The 21,169-nt window shown below is 46.7% G+C and overlaps 2 long non-coding RNA genes across 2 annotated transcripts in view; one reads left to right on the forward strand and one right to left on the reverse strand.

Annotated features, from left to right (window-relative positions):
* LOC310751988 overlaps positions 1-10,941 on the reverse strand; it is a 51,500-nt gene extending 40,559 nt beyond the window's left edge. Inside the window, exon 1 of the long non-coding RNA XR_014542759.1 lies at positions 10,735-10,941. This is a non-coding gene — a long non-coding RNA (uncharacterized lncRNA). The remainder of the gene's footprint in view (positions 1-10,734) is intronic.
* LOC310752002 overlaps positions 6,904-21,169 on the forward strand; it is a 34,341-nt gene continuing 20,075 nt past the window's right edge. The window contains exon 1 of the long non-coding RNA XR_014542777.1: positions 6,904-6,961. This is a non-coding gene — a long non-coding RNA (uncharacterized lncRNA). The remainder of the gene's footprint in view (positions 6,962-21,169) is intronic.

The raw sequence follows: 21,169 nt of genomic DNA on the forward strand, positions 1-21,169 counted from the left end.
TCAGTAGCACAGAGTGCCTTCCATCAGGAGGACATAGCCCTGGAGCACCCTGGGGAAGCCCACCCAACAAGACCAAGGGCTATAAGGGAGTGGAGCATCAGGCAGGAAGACACAGGGGAGGCACTCTGCAAGAGGACCACCAACTCTCCAGTCCTAAGTTGGAAAGTGGAGGATACTATTAGCCAGATGGACCCATGGCCTGAGTGCCTGATGTCCCCTGAATTCAATTTCAAAGACTTTTTTTAAAGGGAAGTTTAAAAGGTCTTCCATGAACCAGATGGAACCACCCATGCCTGGGAAGATGGGCTTTACACCAGTCTCTAGAATTGAGTGGAACTTCTGGGAGGGGAGGTGACGCACCAGACCCCACCAATGAGAATGAGGGTTTCCAGGCACACAGAGACCATTGCCTTTCAAGTAGCCACACTGTCAGGACCCCCAATAATACTGGGAATGAGCTGGCTGTCACTGCATGCTCCAGTAGTGGCATGGCATCAGCGGACCGTCACCTTTGGGTCAGCTTACTGCTTGGAACACTGCATGGGGGGGGAAACCCCAAGGATGACAGTGGCCAGGGTGGCAGGAATGGCGGTGGAGCCAAAAGGGAAGGTGCCACCCCAATATGCTGAGCTGCAGGAGGTCTTCAGCGAGAAAGAGGCGGATAGACTACCCCCCCATAGGCCCTTTGACTGCCAAATCAACCTACTCCCAGGGGCTCAGCTGCCAGTGGGTAAACTGTATGCCATGTCGGACAGGGAGATGCAGGAGTTGCGGCAATTTATTGACAAGAACCTGAAAAGAGGTTTCATAAGAGAATCAAAGGCGGTGGGGGGCAGTCCGGTGTTCTTTGTGGACAAAAAGGATACTAATCAGCCCAGATTAGTCGTAGATTTTAGGGCCCTAAACCTGGTATCAGAACCCGTGACCTTCCCAATGCCTAGGATTGATGACATTTTAACACAGGTGAGGCAGGGGAAAATTTTTACCAAGCTGGATCTCAGGGGGGCATACAATTTGATCAGGATGAGGGAGGGGGACGAATGGAAAGCCACCATGTTCACCCCCCTAGGAGCCTTCGAGTACTTAGTTATGCCCTTCGGATTACAGTCGGGCTCCGCCTGCTTTCAAGCTTTCATGCACCACGTGTTGGGGTCCCTGCTGTACAAAAACTGCATAGCCTTCATGGACAACGTCTTAATCAATTCTGACAATGAGAAGCAACATGTCAAAGATGTCAGGGAAGTGCTAAAGAGACTGCAGAAGCACCAGTTGTGGGTCAAGCTGGAAAAATGCCAATTTCACACAAGGGAGGTCGAGTTTCTGGGGTACAAGTTGTCAGACAAGGGCCTAGCTATGGACCCCAGCAAGGTGCAGGCGGTACTGGAATGGAAGGCCCCCAAGACCCGGAAGGACGTGCAGAGGTTTCTAGGGTTCAGCAACTTCTACAGGAAGTTCATCAAGAACTTCGCCCATTTAACAGCACCCATCACAGACTGTCTCAGTAGCAAAAAGAAGTTTGTCTGGACGGAAGGGGCCCAGCAATCCTTTGAAAGCCTGAAGAAAGCGTTCGCGTCGGAAGAGCAGCTCCTGCACGTGGATCTGGAGAAGCCCATGAGGCTAGAGACCGAAGCGTCAGACCGGGCCATAGGAGCCGTACTTTTGCAGCCAGGAACCCAGCAAGACTGGAGGCCGTGCGCCTTTTTCTCGAGGAAGCTGAACAAGTCGGAGCAGAACTACACGGTGTATGACCGCGAACTGCTAGCTATCTATGCAGCGTTTCGCCGATGGAGACATCTGTTAATAGGGGCGCGGCACAAGATCCAGGTTTGCACGGATCACAAGAACTTGGAGTACTGGAGGACTGCGCGAGTACTCAACCAGAGACAGATTCGATGGGCACAAGAGTTCTCCAAGTTTTCCTTCGAGATCCGGTATGTGCCGGGAGAGGAGAACGTTAGAGCCGATGCTCTCTCCCGGAAGCTGGAGTACATGGAAGGAGAGGGACCGCCGGAAGCCCGACACGTGTTCCCCGAGGACAGATGGGTGTGTGGGGGAGTGTTGGTTGGGAAACGAGAACTAGCCGGTCTCACCAGGGACGACGAGTTCGCCCAAACTAAAATCAGGGAACTACGGGAAGGAAGGGAAAACCATGCAGAGTTTGAGGGAAAGGAAGGGTTACTGTACTATAAGGGAGCGCTGTACGTACCGGGGGAGACCTTGAGGGGAAGGGTACTCAAACAACTCCACGACAACCCAACAGCGGGGCACTTTGGTCAGCACAAGACCATGCTGCTTGTCACCAGGCAGTTCTGGTGGCCAAGGGTAAGGGAAGATGTACAGGAGTACGTGCGGGGGTGCGACCGCTGCCAGAGGGCGAAGGGGGAGAGGGTGGCCCCTGCAGGGTTACTGGAACCCTTACCCACGCCGGGAAGACCCTGGGAGGTGGTCTCCATAGATTTTATGACAGATTTGCCCAAATCAAGGGGGAAGACAGCAGTCATGGTAGTAGTCGATCTACTGACAAAAATGTGCCATTTCATAGCTTGCTCACATGCGGTGACGGCAGAGGAAACGGCCAGATTGTTTGTGGATCACATCTTCAGGTTGCATGGGCCTCCCTCGAGGGTCATCTCAGATCGCGGGAAACAATTTACTTCAAGGTTCTGGAGGAAGCTCATGAGCTTGCTGCAGGTCGAGGTGGGCTTCTCGACGGCGAGACACCCGGAAACCAACGGGCAAGCGGAACGAGCGAACAGTATACTCCAGCAATACCTACGCTGCTACATCAGCGAGAGACAGAACGATTGGGTAGAGAAACTAGCGCTGGCTGAATTTGCATACAATAACGCTGAACACGTGTCCACAGGAATGAGCCCGTTCATGGCCAATTATGGGTGTCACCCCAGGGCCTTCCCGGGGAGGGGGGAGGAAGGGTGGAGCGTACCTGCAGCAGAGCAGTTTGTGGAAGAAATGGAGGCCTTGCACCAGCAACTCCAGATGAATTTGGAGAGGGCCAAGGAAATCTACAAGAGGCAGGCAGACAAGCACCATCGGGAAGGGGAGACCATACGGGTGGGAGACCGGGTGTGGTTGTCAACCCGAGGGTTACCCTTTAAGGGAGGGTGCAAGATGTTGCAGCCGAGGCGGCTGGGACCTTTTGAGGTAACTCAGCAGGTGAACCCCGTGGCATTCAGGCTCAAACTGCCTGACAGCATGAAGTTACACCCGGTGTTCCATAGGTCCCTACTCTCTCCGTACAGGGAGGGGCGGGAATTCCCGGGACGGGAGGGAGAAGTCACCACACACCCGCAGGTAGAGGAGAGGGAACACCACAACCAAGCCACAGAAATACTCGATTCCAGGTGGCGAGGGCGCAAGGTGGAGTACTTGGTAGCTTGGGAGGGAGAACCCCGGTCAGAAGACACGTGGGTTCCCGCGGAGGCAATCAATGACGGGTATCTAGTGGAAGAGTTCCACAGTCGGTTCCCACAGAAACCTAAACCACCAGCGAGATTCTGGGAGGAGCAATTTGGCACCACAGACGACGAGGAGGAGTTTGTAGGTTTTCCTGCCTCCAAAGAGGAGGGAGGAGAAGCGTCGGAGAGGGAAGATTCAGACTGGGAGGCCCACCCCGCGGAGAGAGATCAGAGCGGGTGGGAAGTGGGTTTTGAATCCTCTGAGGATGGTGACAGCTCCTTCCGGGGATTCCCTGCATCGTCGGCCGAGGACAGGGACGAAGTTGGATCGAAAGGTCGGGCCGGGGGTGGAGGGGGTTCTGGGGGGGAGATGGATGTCAGGGAACTGCCATCAGAACTAGAGGAGGAGGTGAGGCTCCACAGCGATGCTGGAGAGGGGCCAAGCAGGGAGAGAGGCAGGTCTCCGGCTGGGGAAGAAAATCAGCTCAACACCAGGGATAGAGGGGGGTCGATGGGGGAAGCAGAGAGGAGGCTCCAGGACTCCTCGCAGGAGACCAGCGAGGAGAGCACAGGTCCTCCGCTGCCCACACCCACCCTGCGCAGAAGACTTCCACGCAGGGAAGGTAGGCGGCGACTTGGCGTCAAAGAACTTCTTTGCTGGAAGAGGTTCAAGAAACGCCCACTGATGGATTCTGCTAGCGACTGAACAGCCACGGAGTGGATGGCTGTCCAGACAGAAACGGTTTAACCAGGCAACCTAGCCCAGAGCGGCGGTAACTTACGCACGAGCAACCCCTAAAGCCATTACAGCCCCATTAGCTAAAGTGGTGCTTCAGGTTAAGAACAGTTTCAGGTTAAGAACGGACCTCCGGAACAAATTAAGTACTTAACCCACTGTATATATATATATGGGGGGGGGGGACACAGGCTTGTTCTCTCACTGATGTCATTTGCGTGACAGGTCTAAATTTCACTTTCACAGAGCCTGCAGTAAACGAGGTGGCAGCTTATGGGATCTCCTGAGAAGGAGAAGGGGTTGAGACATTTAGAAAACTAACCCTTATGGGGGTGGGGCCATTTCCCCCTACAAACTTCCCACCCAACTCTGACGTATTTCAAAAGGTATTTCTTTTCCTCCAAACGAAATTAGATCATGATTGTTGCTTTTCTTCACCTTTGTCTTCTCCCCATAATAAAATATTTGTGGGGGCTGCCACCCCAAAGCTGATGGACATTGCCATTCAATTAGTGTGTGTGCACCGTGTTATGTGATTGATTATGTGGGGCAGAGCTTACCTCCTCCAAAAATATTTTATTCAAGTTGGCAACATGCCCACAAAATTCCCACACAATGCTGAGCTATTTGTAATGGAGTTTCTTCTTCCCAATTTCCCACATTTTATGATGCAATTTTTTTGGGGGGGGGAGAAAAATAAACCACTTACAAAAAGGGGGTTATGTTTCTCAGGGATATGGATCAAAGTTGGTGTCGGTGCTGGAGTGAGGGGCAGGCATGAAAGGAACTCACAGAGAACAGGTGCTTTGCTGAAGCTAAGTTTAATACATAAGAGGAAGGCAGTGATTTTCATTCCAGCAACAAAGGAAGAATTCTCTTCAAGACATTGCAATAAGGTAATTCAAACATTGATCTTGATGACACTGATAATACATACACATTCTGAATTGTATTATATTTCTATGGCATTCAAGTACAATACAAGTTGGATGCATTCAAATATTAGTGCCTCATCTGGAGATACATTCCACAGCAAAAACAAGAAGAAGAAGAAGAAGAAGAAGAAGAAGAAGAAGAAGAAGAAGAAGAAGAAGAAGAAGAAGAAGAAGAGGAGGAGGAGGAGGAGGAGGAGGACGACGAGGAGGAGGAGGAAATGCATAGTGAATAGAAGTTGGGATCAACAAATCCTAGGAGGCAGCTGCACATTTGTAAGGCAAGCATGGATGAGCCAAACATCTGGGAATCCTGCAAACTTGGTAGTTTAACTGGGGATGCTTGGCACTTCTGGCAGCAAGGCCCATGAGATCATCAATCGTGAAGCCATGCCGAATTCATCAGTTGCCAGTGAGGGCATTCTGCTGGTCTGAGTGCTCCCTTTAATAGCATGAATAGCGTCCAGAGCAGCTGTATCCCAGGCCAGCTCCAAAGGAGGATGTGCCCCCACAGCCAGTATATCCTCACGAGGCAGAGATTATTGGTCCTGGGATGGTCACAACAAGTAAAGGTGGCTGGATGAATACTTCCGACGGTGGTAACGGATTGATGCGATCAACACTGGCGGCAGGATTTATAGCGAGGCTACTTGATGGCACTCCAGCCCTAGAGCCTCCGTAGTACCCATAGATTCCAATGCCCACAGAGCCCCTGTAGCTCCCAAAGCCCCTGTAGGCAGCAACAAAGTATGAATTCATTTTGGAGTGATGGACGCTGGATCTGAAATGATGATGAGCAAACATTCATCCAATTTATTCATGAGTCAAGCATCCAATTTGTAACAAAACAAAAACCATAACAATGAGCCCTACCACCAGCAGTGAAGACGGAGAGAAAGAAAGGGGAGGTTATAACACAATCCATATCATTACAAAAACCCAATCCAGCAAGAGTGCAGCAGTCTAGCATTGGAGGCCTCTTGGTGGTGTCACCAACGGGTTTGTCTCTCTTGCGACCTCATGAGATGGTCTTCTTCCAGGCAGCTGCCTGCTTTTGGAACACGAGCCCCCCCGAAGTGTGTCTGTCATCCTTATGACTAACTGTGAGAAAAGATCTAAAAGCATTCTTGTTTACCCTTGTCTGTTCCTGCGAACCCGGAAATTATTACATTTTCATGCTTTTCTTTTATGTTTCTAGGAGTTGAAGGTTGTCCAGACCCCTCAGAATAAACTTTGAAGGGTGTGAGAGCACAGGAAAACTCAAAGAAATGTAAGATATTAATTCTATTATATATTTGTGTCCTTCCCTTTCTCATACACAAACCCTTTCTCTGGGCGGGACCATTTTATATTGTGTTTACCATATGTTGTTGATTGTTAAAATTTAATACCATGAAAATATTAAATAAATATCTGACTATTGATAGGCCAATGCCTTCAGCGGTTGCATTTTCCATGCTACTGTTCATCTTCATGTTGGGTTGGACTCTCGTAATACTCAAAAAATCCAATTTCTTCTAATGTTAACTTTTTGCTCCAATTCTCATCATCCCTTGGCCAAATAGGCTGAGCTTGATGCTATTTGGAATTCAACAACTTCATGGCAGCCACAAGTTTCACATCCTTTCTCCAGCAACAGAAAGCAGATATGTTCCGTCATCCATGCCACAGCCCTTACGATATTTGGCAATGGAAGGTATATGGCCTCATAATCACCTCTTCCTTCCTCACCCCCTTTCCCTTTTATGCTCTGCTTTTTCAGTTGCAAAGCTAAACTTCAGTGTTTCATTTTGTTTTCATTTTTGATTTTTTTTTGCAACATGTTCTAGGAGCCCTGCCAAAAACACTTTGGAGAAAGAAATGCCTGGCATCTCAAGGTAAGGCAGGAAAGGGGCCCTGCTGAAAATCGGGAGAGCCCCCAACACGAGTCTGTGTGGAGCAGGAATACGGTGGGGGTATCTGTGAGCCTCCAGGTGTTGCTGGACTCACCCATCAGGCCCCGCTGGGACAGGCAATGGCCAGGAAGGATGGGAGTTGTAATCCAGGATCTCTGGGAGGACCATCGATATTCCCCATCCCTCCTGTAGAGATGACTGAACTAGAGGGAGGATTGCTCTGACTCCATACGAAAGGAGTCTTCTTTCATAGCCAAAGTGCCCATAGGAAATGAGAAAGAAGATGAGCGAGGAGAGGCAGGTGTGGGTTCAAAAAAGGAAGCGGAGAATAAAGTTTGGAAAGGAAGAGGCAGCAAAAGCATGGAGTTCTCTCACTTACCAAGGTCTCAAGAAAAGTACTCAAGTGAAGGTGTTGTTAGAATCGTGGGCAGCAAGTCCTTTTATACGATTTCAGAACCGCATGTCCCTCCCTTGAAGAGGAAAACTGCCTTCAGGTGTCCTACCCTCCCTGACTAATTGTTGGACGTGGACTTTATCCAGCCATTCCTGAGCCGCTCTGTATTCATTAGCATGTGTTTTATCTAATTCCATTCCCCTTTCATTATTCTAATATTTACTCCTTTTGATGATTACTTATGATACTTTTTACAATTGGTGTTGTCTCCTGCTTCATAAAGAATGTGTGCATGTCAAGGTTACAAGCCCCCAGTCCACTCAATTCTAGAGATTGGTGTAAAGCCCATCTTTCCAGGCATGGGTGGTTCCATCTGGTTCATAGAAGACCTTTTAAACTTCCCTTTAAAAAAAGTCTTTGAAATTGAATTCACTCTGGGTGGCTTCCAACTGAATATTAAAAACAATACCGCATCAGACTTTAAAAACTTCCATAAACAGGGCCGCCTTCAGTTGTCATTTAAAAGTAAAATAGTTTTTTATTGCCTTGACATCTGCTCGGAGGGCGTTTCACAGGGCGGGTGCCACTACTGAGAAAGCCCTCTGCCTGGTTCCCTGTAACCTCTCTTCTCATAGCGAGGGAACCACCAGAAGGCCCTCGGTGCTGGACCTCAGTGTCCGGGCTGAACGATTGGTGTGGAGACAGTCCTTCAGGTATACAGGACTGAGGCCATTTAGGGCTTTAAAGGTCAGCACCAACACTTTGAATTGTGCTTGGAAACATACTGGGAGCCAATGAAAATCTTTCAGGACTGGTGTTATATGGTCTCGGCGGCCGCTCCCAGTCACCAGTCTAGCTGTTGCATTCTGGATTAATTGCAGTTTCCGAGTCACCTTCAAAGGTAGCCCCATGTAGAGTGCATTGCAGTAGTTCAAGTGGGAGATAACTAGAGCAGGCACCACTCTGGCAAGACAGTCTGCAGGCAGGTAGGTTCTTAGCCTGCATACTAGATGGAGCTGGTAAACATCTGCTTTACCACAGAATTAACCTGCGCCTCCATGGACAGCTGTGAGTCCAAAATGACTCCCAGGCTGCGCACCTAGTCCTTCAGGGGCACAGTTACCCCATTCAGGACCAGGGAGTCCTCCACACCAGCCTACCCCCTGACTCCCAAGAACAGTATTTCTGTCTTGTCAGGATTCAACCTCAATCCATTAGCTGCCATCCATCCTCCAACCGCCTCCAGACACTCACACAGGACCTTCACCGCCTTTACTGGTTCTGATTTAAAAGAGAGGTAGAGCTGGGTATCATCCGCATATTGATGAACACCCAGCCCAAACCCCCTGATGATCTCTCCCAGCAGCTGCATGTAGATGTTATGTGTAATCCCCATCTTTCCAGTCTGGAGCAGCCTTATCTGTTTCTTTTAGAAGCCATTTAAAGTTTCCCTACATATGCTTGCTTTAAACAAGCCCTCTAAATTGAATTCAGGGGACATCAGCCTCAAAGGGAGCTTTCTTGTGTAGCCTCGCTGTTGGTCCATCAAGCTCAGTATTATCCTCCCCTTTATGGCTGGGAAGTGGAGGATTCAATCCTGACTGGGGGTCTATTTTGAAGTGTGTGTTTCTGCCTGAAGCTCTACTTTCTCCCAAGTGCAATACTTTACATTTCTCCCTGTTAAAATTCATCTTGTTTGTTTTGGCCCAGTTCTCTAATCTGTCAAGGTCGTTTTGAAGTGTGATCCTGTCCTCTGGGGTGTTAGCCACCCCTCCCAGTTTGGTGTCATCTGCAAATTTGATCAGGATGCCCTTGAGTCCATCATCCAAGTCGTTGATAAAGATGTTGAATAAGACCGGGCCCAAGACAGAACCCTGTGGCACCCCACTAGTCACTCTTCTCCAGGATGAAGAGGAACCATTGATGAACACCCTTTGGGTTCGGTCAGTCAGCCAGTTACAAATCCACTGAGTGGTAGCATAGTCAAGACCGCATTTTACCAGCTTCTTTACAAGAATATCATGGGGCACCTTGTCAAATGCCTTGCTGAAATCAAGGTAGGCTACATCCACTGCGTTCCCTTCATCTACCAGGCTTGTAATTCTGTCAAAAAACGAGATCAGGTTCGTCTGACATGACTTATTTTTCAGAAATCCATGCTGACTATTGGTGATCACAGCATTCCTTTCTAGGTGCTCACAGACTGTTTGCTTAATGATCTGCTCCAGAATCTTCCCTGGTATTGATGTCAGACTGACTGGGCGGTAATTATTTGGGTCCTCTCTTTTCCCCTTTTTGAAAATAGGGACAACATTTGCCCTCCTCCAGTCTGCCGGGACTTCGCCTGTTCTCCAGGAATTCTCAAAGATGACTGCCAGTGGTTCTGAGATCACATCTGCCAGTTCTTTTAATACTCTTGAATGCAGTTCATCTGGCCCTGGAGACTTGAATACATCTAAACTAGCCAAGTATTCTTGTACTATCTCCTTAGTTATTCCGGGCTGTGTTTCCTCTGCTGAATCATTTGCTCCAAATTCTTCAGGTCGGGCATTGTTTTCTTTATCAGAGAAGACTGAGGCAAAGAAGGCATTGAGGAGTTCAGCCCTTTCTGTGTCCCCTGTTTGCATTTCACCATCTTCTCCTCTGAGTGACCCCACTGTTTCTTTGTTCTTCCTTTTGCTACGAACATACCCATAAAAGCCTTTTTTTGTTGCTTTTAACCTCTCTAGCAAGCCTGAGTTCATTCTGTGCTTTAGCTTTTCTGACTTTGTGTCTACACGTGCTGGCTATTTGTTTGAATTCCTCTTTGGTGGTTTCCCCCCTTTTCCATTTTTTGTAACCCAGAAATAGTACCTCAGAAATAGTACCTCAGGTCAAGAACTTTGCTTCAGGATGTGAACAGAAATTGCGCAGCGGTGGCAGCAGGAGACCCCATTAGCTAAAGTGGTACCTCAGGTTAAGAACAGTTTCAGGTTAAGAACGGACCTCCAGAACGAATTAAGTTCTTAACCTGAGGTACCACTGTACTTTCACTTTGACACGCTTTCAAACTGCAAGGTTGGCAGGAGCAGGGACCGAGCAACGAGAGCTCACCCCGTCATGGGGATTCGAACCCCCAACTTTCTGATCGGCAAGCCCTAGGCTCTGTGGTTTAGACCACAGCGCCACCTGCGTCCCTCGTGAAAAGGTCTATTTCAGCTAATTACCCACAGAAACTCAAGATGCTAACAATCTCAAGCAGCCCAACAATCCCAACTTAAACACAAGTCCAAACTATTGACATTTGAAAGCAAAAGCATGACAACACATTCCAAAGAGAGACATTCTTCCCCCAAGAGATTCAGTTAAAAAGAGTTCATACCACCAGCAGCCGAAGAAGCCGAATCTGAGAAGATGGAGACAAAGATTGCCGCCAGACGCTATTGGAACAGAGCTGTGTATGACATCCTTTTATAGTCTTCGATTCACAAGGTCAGAGTCCTGAGGCAGCCCTAAAGATCTAGTTGTTATCTGCAGTCCCTGGATATTTACAACCCTGTTTTTGACCTTTAGCCGTGTGGGAGTTCCCTCAACCACATGCCAAAGTGATACCTTTCATCTGATGTTATGCCGCCTCATTCGGAAAGACTTTGTTCTTGTTAATTGCTGTGTGAAATAATTTTCACATACACCCCATGGACGCTTAATTTAAAAATAATGAGCCAATGATGGCTACAATCCTTACACAGAGAAATGTCTGGCGGCTGCCAAAATGGGCAGCTACCTGTTGCACTTTACTGTACTGTTTGTACTTTCTCAGGGCCTCCTGAACGGCATCGACACCACTGCCAATAGCTCTTGGAGACGGAAGGATGTTTTAGTCATGTGCAGTTATGCTAGGCTTGAGATGGACGCAGCATTTTGGAAGTTCTCTCAGTTCCTGCTAATTCATTTGTGGTGGTGTTCGCAGGGGTCAGCAACCTAAGGCCTATGGGCCACAAGCGGCCACAGGGGTCGTTTAGCCAGCCCACGAGCTGCCCCCAAACTGAAACGGCCACTCGGCAAGTCCCTGCGCGCTACGCTAAAGCCGTGCAGTTCGGTTCGGTGTGGCGCGGCACGGGTACTTGCTTCTGCGGTGCCGGATATGGCATCTGTGTAAATGCCAGAAATCGTGTCTGTACAGACACCGGAAATCGTGGGTGCCTTCAGATGTCTTCTAAAAGTCTGATAGTTGTTTATTTCCTTGACATCTGATAGGAGGGCGTTCCACAGGGTGGGCACCACCACTGAGAAGGCCCTCTGCCTGGTTCCCTGTAATTTTGCTTCTCTTTTTTTTTTTTATAAAATATTTATTGCAGTTTTCAAAAAGTTTAAAAAAAAAACAAAACACACACACAAAAAAGAAAAGAACCAAAGACAAACATATACCTTTCAATAACATTTTTCCTTGACTTCTCCACATCTCCTCTTCTTGTATTCCAATTCAATTTTTAGTTCAACAAGTTCCTGTCCCCAAATTTTACCTTATTATATTTAAATCCTTTTTGTTTAACCAATTTTAACATAAATCTCAATCTTGATACATCAAATCTTATTCTTAATACCTTTTTCTAAAGTCGACCCCAATTCCATTTCACGATTTCCCCATTTTAATCTAAAATAACAAAACAGATTATTTACAAAAAAGAAAAAAGGAGTATATTTATACCGCCTTTGGATACCCAAAACCCCACTCCCCGCTTTTCCCGGTTTCAATCTCCAACCAATGTCCATCAATCCATCTGGTATCAGCCTGGTGATCTCACATCCGAGGCCCTTAAGTCTCTCTCCTTTCCTCTCTGCCGGTTTTTTTGATAGTCCTTTATGTTAAACACCAGATCTCGGAGAAGCTCAGTCCCCATAAGGTCCATACTTCTTCCTGCCAGGCCACCGTATTTAAAATTGTAATCCAAATCTTGTTTTTTGCTTCTTTTAAGTCCAAATGTCCCAGAAACTCCTGCTTCCACTTTGGTCAAATTTGTCTTTCCCTCTAAGTCCATCTTTACAGGCCTCTGGCCTGCCAGGTCTCCATATTTATGATTGTAATCCAAATCTTGTTTTTTGCTTCTTTCTTTAATCCTCTGCTGCATTATAGCTCCTCCTTCCTTTCCCTCTAAGTTGTCATAAGTAGCTTCTTCAAATTTCTCAAATTCCTTTTCTTGTTCAGCTGCAAGAGTTTTTAGTTCAAGGGCACAGTCTTTTTGTTCTGGTACAGAGACTTGAGTCAAGTCCCTTCCAATTTCCACAGGTTTGTTTGCTTTTTCATTCAATATTATGACATTTTTAGCCAAAACAATGCTTTATTCGTGAAGTTTTCCCAGGCTACGAAAGATCTTCTCGAGTGCCGTCTGTATTTTTCCACTTACAGCCATTCTGTAATGTCCCAGAGCCCCCTCTAGGGGAGTACTGGTTACTTAGTATTCCTTCCAGTTGTAAATCCAAAAGTCCTTTATTTTCCTTGGTTTTCGACAATTTGTTACCTAAATGTAACAAATATGACCAGCCGAGGCAATAGAAACAAAGTTCTCTCTCTTTTTTCCCCTCTCAGCTTTGACAGCTAATTTGACAGCTGCCAAAGTCTTTTAAATCTCTCCAACAGGCTCCCTCGCGGATCGCTCCCGGGTCCTGGGGGAGGGGTAACGATCCACTTTCAGAATTAAATCTTATCCTCCAGCACATTCACTTATACTGCCAAAACGTGAAATTAGTTACTTTTGACTTCCCACGAAGAAGATGTTCTTTTCAACCTTAGTTATCTAGTCCTTGCTTTAAAATGTTTACAAGAGGGGGAGACGGACTTCCTCTTTGCGCCTTCCCCGCTCGTGCCGAATCAAAAAAGGTGATTTTTAATATCCAATTTCCGTAATACTCACGGGTTGTTACTTTTAGTCCAAATTTCAAAGGAAGAAGTCAGCGCTCTCCAACCATGGCATGCGGCTTCGCTTCGCGGAGACGGGTAGACAGCTCTCAGCTCCGCGCCGCTCACCACCGGTATGTTCCGGAGCCTTTAAAAAGGCTCCTTTGCAGCGGGGGGGGGCGCAAATGGAGCCCGCCGAGCCTTCAGTTCACAGGCTTCCCCGCCTGTTATTTTTTCCGGGTCCCCGCTTCGCCGTAGCGGTAGAACCCTGGCTCCACGAAGCAGATTTCCTCAGGAGATCGGAGGAAATCCGCCATTACAGTTGCTGGCGCTGACCGGAAGTGCTCCCTGTAATTTTGCTTCTCGCAGGGAGGGAACCGCCAGAGCTGGACCTAAGTGTCCGGACTTAACAATGAGGGTGGAGATGCTCTTTCAGGTATACTGGACAGAGGCCATTTAGGGCTTTAAAGGTCAGCACCTACACTTTGAATTGTTATTGGAAACATACTGGGAGCCAATGTAGGTCTTTTAGGACAGGTGTTATGTGTTCTCGGCGGATGCTCCCACTCACCAGTCTAGCTGCCGCATTCTGGATTAATTGCAGTTTCCGGGTCACCTTCAAAGCTAGCCCCATGTAGAGCGCATTGCAGTAGTCCAAGTGGAAGATAACCAGAGCATGCACTACTCTTGCGAGACACTTCAAATAACTGCATTTACTAAATCTTTAGCCCATAAGGGGGATTGTTGGCATTCTCTAACTACTCTTGAATCCTTAATTGTTCCTATATCTCTGATTTCTAAAGGCTTGGTATCCAGTATTTACAAATTACTAATAAGCCAGGCAATTGGTTCTCCACCAAGTCTTAGGATAGCCTGGGAGGGTGACCTTAAATATCAAATTGAAGAATGTAAGTCGGATAAATGGGATCAGATTTTGGTAAATGATTCTTTAAAAACTGTATCTTCTCAAAATCCACTTTAAAAATCATACTTAGGTGGTATTTGCTTCCAGTAAGCCTTTCCAAAATCAATACAAATATTTCTCCACTTTGCTGGTAGAACTGTAAGACTATAGGAACTTATATGCACATATAATGGGAATGTGAGGTTTTATATAATTTTTGAATAAAGGTTTTTACCATTATATTTCAAAACACGGATCAACCATTAGCACCAGATCCAGCCTTGACCTTGCTTTCAATAGAAAGCAATACAAATCCCAGAATAAGTCTCTGGTCTTTTTATTATTAGCGGCAAGAATGTCAATAGCCAGTCACTGGAAATTTGCTTAACTCCATTGACTGCTTATTGGTTTCGTAGAGTCTGGGATATCTCACACAGAGACAACTAGAAAGGTAGCCAGGAAAAATCTAACTCAGATTATTTTTATGCTATCTGGTTTAAACTTTTGATGTAAGTCAATGCAACAAAGATGGAACACAGAGCCCCCAGTGGTTCAATTAAGTCTGTGGAAAGGATATATTTTAGAAGATTAGGATAAAGTGATTTCTTGAAGCCTTGGGTTGTGCTGGCCCATTTAGTCTAGGGTTACCAAACATCCCCATTTCCCGGGGACAGTCCCTGGATTTGTGAATAAGTCCCCGGACAAATTCCATCCCCGGAATGTCCCCGGATTTCATCTAATGTCCCCAGGACAGTTGGCTGGCTTCAGGAACTGCTCAGAAGTCCCCATAGGATGGTGGTGCCGGGGATCTAAGATGCAGCTTCCGGCTGCGTCCACCTTCCCTGACCCCAGCAACTAATGGGATCCCTCAGCTGGGAAGGGAGGCTTCTCGTTGCCTAATTAAGAGATCCTTGCCCCCTCCTGCTTGCACGCAAGCTCTGATAGGCAGCATGAAGCCTCCCTTCACAGCTGAGAGATCCCCGCCCCCTCCTGCTTGCACACAAGTAGGAATGGGATTGGGTCTGCTCTGATGGGAAGGGCGGCATCGTGCTGCCCGAGCCTCACCGTCACCGCCACTCTCGGCCCTCCTTCTCCGCCTTCCATGCCTGACCTACCGAGCACCGCTTCCCCACCACCACCAAAGAACCAACAACTCGGGCTGCCCAGGCTCATGGAAAAGGAGATAGAAGCCTCGGAGGAAGGGGAAACGTGGTGGTTGAGGTCAGGGCAGCGGCCGCCTCTCTGCCACCGCCATCGCTGCAGCATCAACATCCCGAACGTGTAGTCTTTATTTATTTAAAGTGTCCCCGGATTCATTGAAAGAAATCTGGTAACCTTAGTCCAGTATCCTGTTCTCACAACCAGATGCCTGCACAAAATCCGCAAGCACAACAAGGCTCTCCCCTCCTGCAGTTTCCAGAAACTGATATTCAGTAGCATTGCTGCCTCCGACCAAATGGCATTCCTTTTTAATTACAGTCAACAAGACTGCTGGATTGAGGTTTCAGTAATACCCATCCTTTAATGCTTAATGAATCGACTAGTTGGGTAGGTGCCAAAAGGATCAAAGGAAACATTCACAATTCTTTGCCTGGCTCTTGTAACTGTAATGAATAATAATGAGGAAGTATCGCGTGTGCCCTGGAGCGAAATGTGTGAAAGATTATCTTTGCAATACTCCGAGAGGCTGGCGGCACGTAGAAAGTACAAACAGTACAGCAAAGGCAACAGGCAACTGTTCCATTTGGCAATTGCGGCTCCGCTACAACCGTAGCCAGCACCACCTTATTAGTGTTATTTTATTACACCTCCAAAGTATTAATCAAGGGGAGGCAGAAATCATGCCACACCGCAATTAACAGGAACAGGGAGTCTTCCCAAATGACACAGCAGCAAATGAAAGGAGTCCTCTTGAGATGGTGGTTGATGGGACTCCCACAGAGCCAAAGGTCACAGACATGATCGCAAGCATACAGGGATTTTAAAAAATATTTTTGATTGGTTTTTACAATAACAGATTCAAAATACTAAAAAGAGGGGGGAAAACTTTCACCATATCCATATATGAGATTCTCTGGCTCTTGTGACTTCCCCCCATCGCCTTTCTAAAGCTACATATCACTACGTTCTCCACAGTTTCCATCTCTCTGAATTATCCGTATTTTTTGTTTCTTTACAAGTTATTTTTAGAGTCCTGCTAACGTTTCTGTTTCTTTACAATGGTCTCCTAAGTAAGTTATAAATTTCCCCCATCCTTTTTTCAAGTCGTTACCTTCTGGATTCCTGAGTCTCCCAGACAGTTTTGCCATTTCAGCGTAGTCCAGCAGTTTGGCTTGCCATTCTTCCTTGGTCAGAACTGTTAGTTCTTTCCATCTTTGGGCTAGTAGCATCCTTGCAGCCATTGTCACACACATAAACAGTATTTTCTGGTCTCTTGGGATACGGGAACCTGTAATTTCTAATAGAAATGCTTCTAGCTTTTTGACAAATGTTATTTTAAACATTTTTTTCCAATTCATTGTATATAAATTCCCCCAAAGACTTTATATTGCATGACCACCACATATGATAAAAGGTACCCTCATTTTCTTTGCACTTCCAACAAATATTGGAGCTTGTTCTATACATTTTGGATAACTTAGCAGGAGTCAGATACCACCAGTACATCATTTTCCTATAATTTTCTTTGAGCGTACAACATGCTGTGAATTTCAAATCTGTTCTCCATAGTCTCTTCCAATCTGCCATTTGTATGTTATGTCCTAAGTCCTTTGCCCAGTTTATCATATCTGATTTAACCTGTTCATCCTTTGTATGCCACAAGTATACAGGGATTGAAGTGAGACTGCAAATGACAATTGGATCTTCTGGACTGACTCGAGAACGTGAAGCTGTGAACGAACAGAAATAAATGATTCCTCAATGAGCTATTTTACCACTCAGCCTTCTTGGCCTTCTTGAAGCTGCTCACCTTAGAAATACAGTGGTACCTTGGGTTAAGAACCTGATTTGTTCCAGAGGTCCGTTCTTAACCTGAAACTGTTCTTAACCTGAAGCACCACTTTAGCTAATGGGGCCTCCAGCTGCCGCCACGCCGCTGCTGCATGATTTCTGTTCTCATCCTGAAGCAAAGTTCTTAACCCGAGGTACTATTTCTGGGTTAGCGGAGTCTGTAACCTGAAGCGTCTGTAACCCAAGGTACCACTGTGTTTCAATATAATTATCTGCATCACAATACAGTGGTACCTCGGGTTAAGAACTTAATTCGTTCTGGAGGTCCGTTCTTAACCTAAAACTGTTCTTAACCTGAGGTACCACTTTAGCTAATGGGGCCTCCTGCTGCCACCGCACCGCCACTGCACAATTTCTGTTCTCATCCTGAAGCAAAGTTCTTAACCCGAGGTACTATTTCTGGGTTAGCAGAGTCTGTAACCTGAAGTGTCTCTAACCTGAAGCATCTGTAACCTGAGGTACCACTGTAGTGGTTCTATTGTCTCCATTTCATTATCTTATCTCTGGGAATCAGACTCAGGTTTGAGGAGGAGTGGTGGTTGCTCAAAACAGATGTGGTTTTGTGGGTGATGTGGATGAAATAACTATTCATTCATAGAATTGTAGCATTGGAAGGGATCACAAGGGTGATCTAGACTGGATGTAGTACAGCACCTGCAAATGCAGAAATCTTTTGCCCAATGTGGGGCTTGAACCCACAATCTTGAGATTAAGGGCCTCATGCTCTACCAACTGAGCTATCCCAGCTTCATGCTTCCCCACTTCTTATATGACATTCAATCAAGATCAAAAATCTAATATGGATGTTCCTAATGAATTGTTCTGTACCAACATTCCCTATCTGCCTTGGACTAAGCCCAACTCACTCTGGGCCAAACTAGGGACAACCCATGGCATCCTGGATCCCTATCCCAAATTGGTTGGGGCATGGGGTAATGTTTAATGAGGCTAAACATATGGCTGGAAGCTGGAAGCAGGCAGGGCAAAGTGTCACAAACACGCCAAGCCAAAGCCAGGAAGTACAGCCTGAGATAGAAAGCAGTCAAACAGAGGGAGAACAGAGACGCATGCAGATTTCTCAGACAACTGGAACTAGTGGGCATACAAACCCTCCTCTCTCGGGAGTTGGTAGGAATGCAGCTTATCAGCTCAGAAAGGGCGGGCTGGATGGTAGCCAGCTCTCTCAAGAATCTCAGTCACTCTCGGCCCATAGGAGGGGGAGTAGTTCTTCACCGGAAGGGGAGCTTGCTGACCCTATTAGTCCCAAGACTAGATGAATGGGGACGGTCTTAGACAGAAAACAAACCACGAAAAGTAAGGGTCAGAATTTCAGGCTATTCTGCAGGTCCCGGAAGTACTCTTCAGAAGAGTCAACTTGATTTGATGCATGGCTGCTCGGCGGGAGCGGTTGTGGCTAACGACTTGATTCGCAATAAATCTTCAAGCTAAATACGTCTTGTGTGCTGTGTTAGCAAGCCGGCAGCCGGCTAGCTCCTGACAGAAAGGAGACCTGGTGTCTCTCTCCCCCAATCCCCATGGGGGTTAATTTCTGCAGGGTGATCTTTCACAAGTGTTTTTTTTTTTCTCTCCAAGGAAGGCATGCTTGGGAAGAAGCACCTGGCAAGTATGATTGCCTCCTTTCAGCAGCTGTTGAGTGGAGACATTGAGAGCCAGTGTGTTGTAGTGGTTAAGAGCGGTAGACTCGTAATCTGGGGAACCGGGTTCGCATCTCCACTCCTCCACATGCAGCTGCTGGGTGACCTTGGGCTAGTCACACTTCTCTGAAGTCTCTCAGCCCCACTCACCTCACAGAGTGTTTGTGGTGGGGGAGGAAGGGAAAGCAGGATGTTAGCCGCTTTGAGACTCCTTCGGGTAGTGATAAAGTGGGATATCAAATCCAAACTCTTCTTCTTCTTCTTCTGTGGGGCACTGCTTCACCAGTGGGGCAGCAGGCAAGAGGCAGGGTCAGGTAGCATTGGGCTGAAAAGGGCTTCATGCTCCAAACGAGTACCCCACACCTAAAGGCATCCATCTGCCACCCCTTCTCTTGGGAAGACACAGCCAGCAGTTTGGTAGGGCTCAGCCTTTTGTGGGTTATCCAGCCCAATTCCTGCTTCAACGTTCTGTCTGATTCTGATACTCTTAACAGCCCCAGATGAACCCAGTCTGTCCTACCTGGTCTGCATCCATCTTGAACTATTTCAACCTGACTTAATTGATGCCTGGATCCTTATGATTAAGCCCAATTTGATTTGGTATTTGGGTCATGGTGTGCATCCAGTGCTACTCCTACTCAGAGCAGTTCCACTGGCATTAATGAAGTTGACTAGCCTGGGTCCTTTAATTTCAATGGTTTTACTCTGAGTAGAACTTAGTGCTTAGCACATAGCAACCTATTATGATAAAGCGCACTCAAGCTGCTTCATCCAATGTTCAGAATGCATAGAAAGGTACAAATTTATGCTACCAAATCCATAAAAGGCTAAGAATTAAAGGGCAAAAATTTCAAAGTACAAATCACACTGGTCTGCTGTTCTTCTGAACATTCTCAGCTGGATCAAAGCAAAGGTGCATCTAGCCCAGCAGCCAACCAGAGGTTTCCAGAAATCCTAAAAACAGGGAATTCGGGGAAGAAATAGACCACTATTATTATCTTATATGAATGTGGAGGCCAGAGAAAAGGATGTCAATGAATCCACTTATTGCTGACTGTTGAGTGACCCCCTGTGGGAATTAATAATGACCGGTCTTTCTGAGCACTTTATAGTATAAGGCATGGGTTGGCAAACTAAGGCCTGGGGCCCAGATCCAGCCCAATCACCTTCTAAACTGGGCCCATGTACGGTTTGTGAATCAGTGTTTTTACATGAGTAGAATGTGTGCTTTTATTTAAAATGCATCTCTGGGTTATTTGTGGGGCATAGGTATTCACTCATCCCCCCCCCAATATAGTCCAGCCCCACACAAGGTCTGAGGGACAGTGGACCAGCCCCCTGCTGAAAAAGTTTGCTGAGCCCTGGAATATGGTGTAGCTCCTTTCTTCCTCTCCAGCAGCTGCTATGAGCAGCCCAAGGAAAGAGGCCATGGGGTGCTCCCTTGCAGCCACAGTTTCCGCCAGCACTCAGGACAAGGGCCAGATCCTCCTCCTCCCTGAGCTTGGTGGTGGCAGCACTGGTGAGAAAAATAGGGACATTCCAGGATCAAATGAGAAGCTGGGATGGCTTTCATAATACCTGGGAAATTGGGAAAGTTGGATAGTATGAAATGCGGGTGGGATCTCTGTGGTCTCTCAGATGTTCTTTGTCTATGATTCTCATCATCCCTGACCATTGGCCATGTTGGTTGGAGCTGAGGGGTTTTGGAGTTCAACAACATCTGGAGGACCATAGTTTCATTTCCCCTATCTTAAGTGGGTCTCAAAACAAACTTCTAGATTGTGAGGACCTCCATTGTATCTGGATCCAACTTCAATCTCATCCATTAAAGCAGAAGTCAAATGTATGTTCAGAATTTCCACCCGTCAAAGTGCAGTGTTTGTGTAAATCTTCTAGCCCTTTTGCCCATTGAAGTCTGAGAGGCTCTACCATTTTGAACATTTCACTAGTTGCTGAAAAGTATGCTACTACTAAAATATTTCCCAAAATGAGTCACCGACTCATGACAAACGCCTGATTCAATTAGGAAGGCTATTTCCATCTATTTTATTTTATTGTACTTATACTGATGTCTGTCACTGATATTTGTTAATGTTTTGTCTTCTTTATATTTTCCATTTACATAAATTACTGGTGTCTTTATATATATATACACGTGTATGCGTACGCACGTGAGTAGCAGTTCCCAAGATTAGAGAATATGGTGGATTTGAGTTTATTACTGGTGGATTCGAGTTTATTTCTTTCTGAATGTGTCTCTTTATTCAGCATATTGGGTCACAGTGCAAAAAAGAATATGAGCGTTGCATCCATCCTGTTTTGAATGTAATCCATTCATTAGCGTGCCTGC

The sequence above is a fragment of the Podarcis filfolensis genome (genome assembly GCF_964270895.1).
Source record: "Podarcis filfolensis genome assembly, chromosome: 16".
Lineage (NCBI taxonomy): Eukaryota > Metazoa > Chordata > Lepidosauria > Squamata > Lacertidae > Podarcis > Podarcis filfolensis.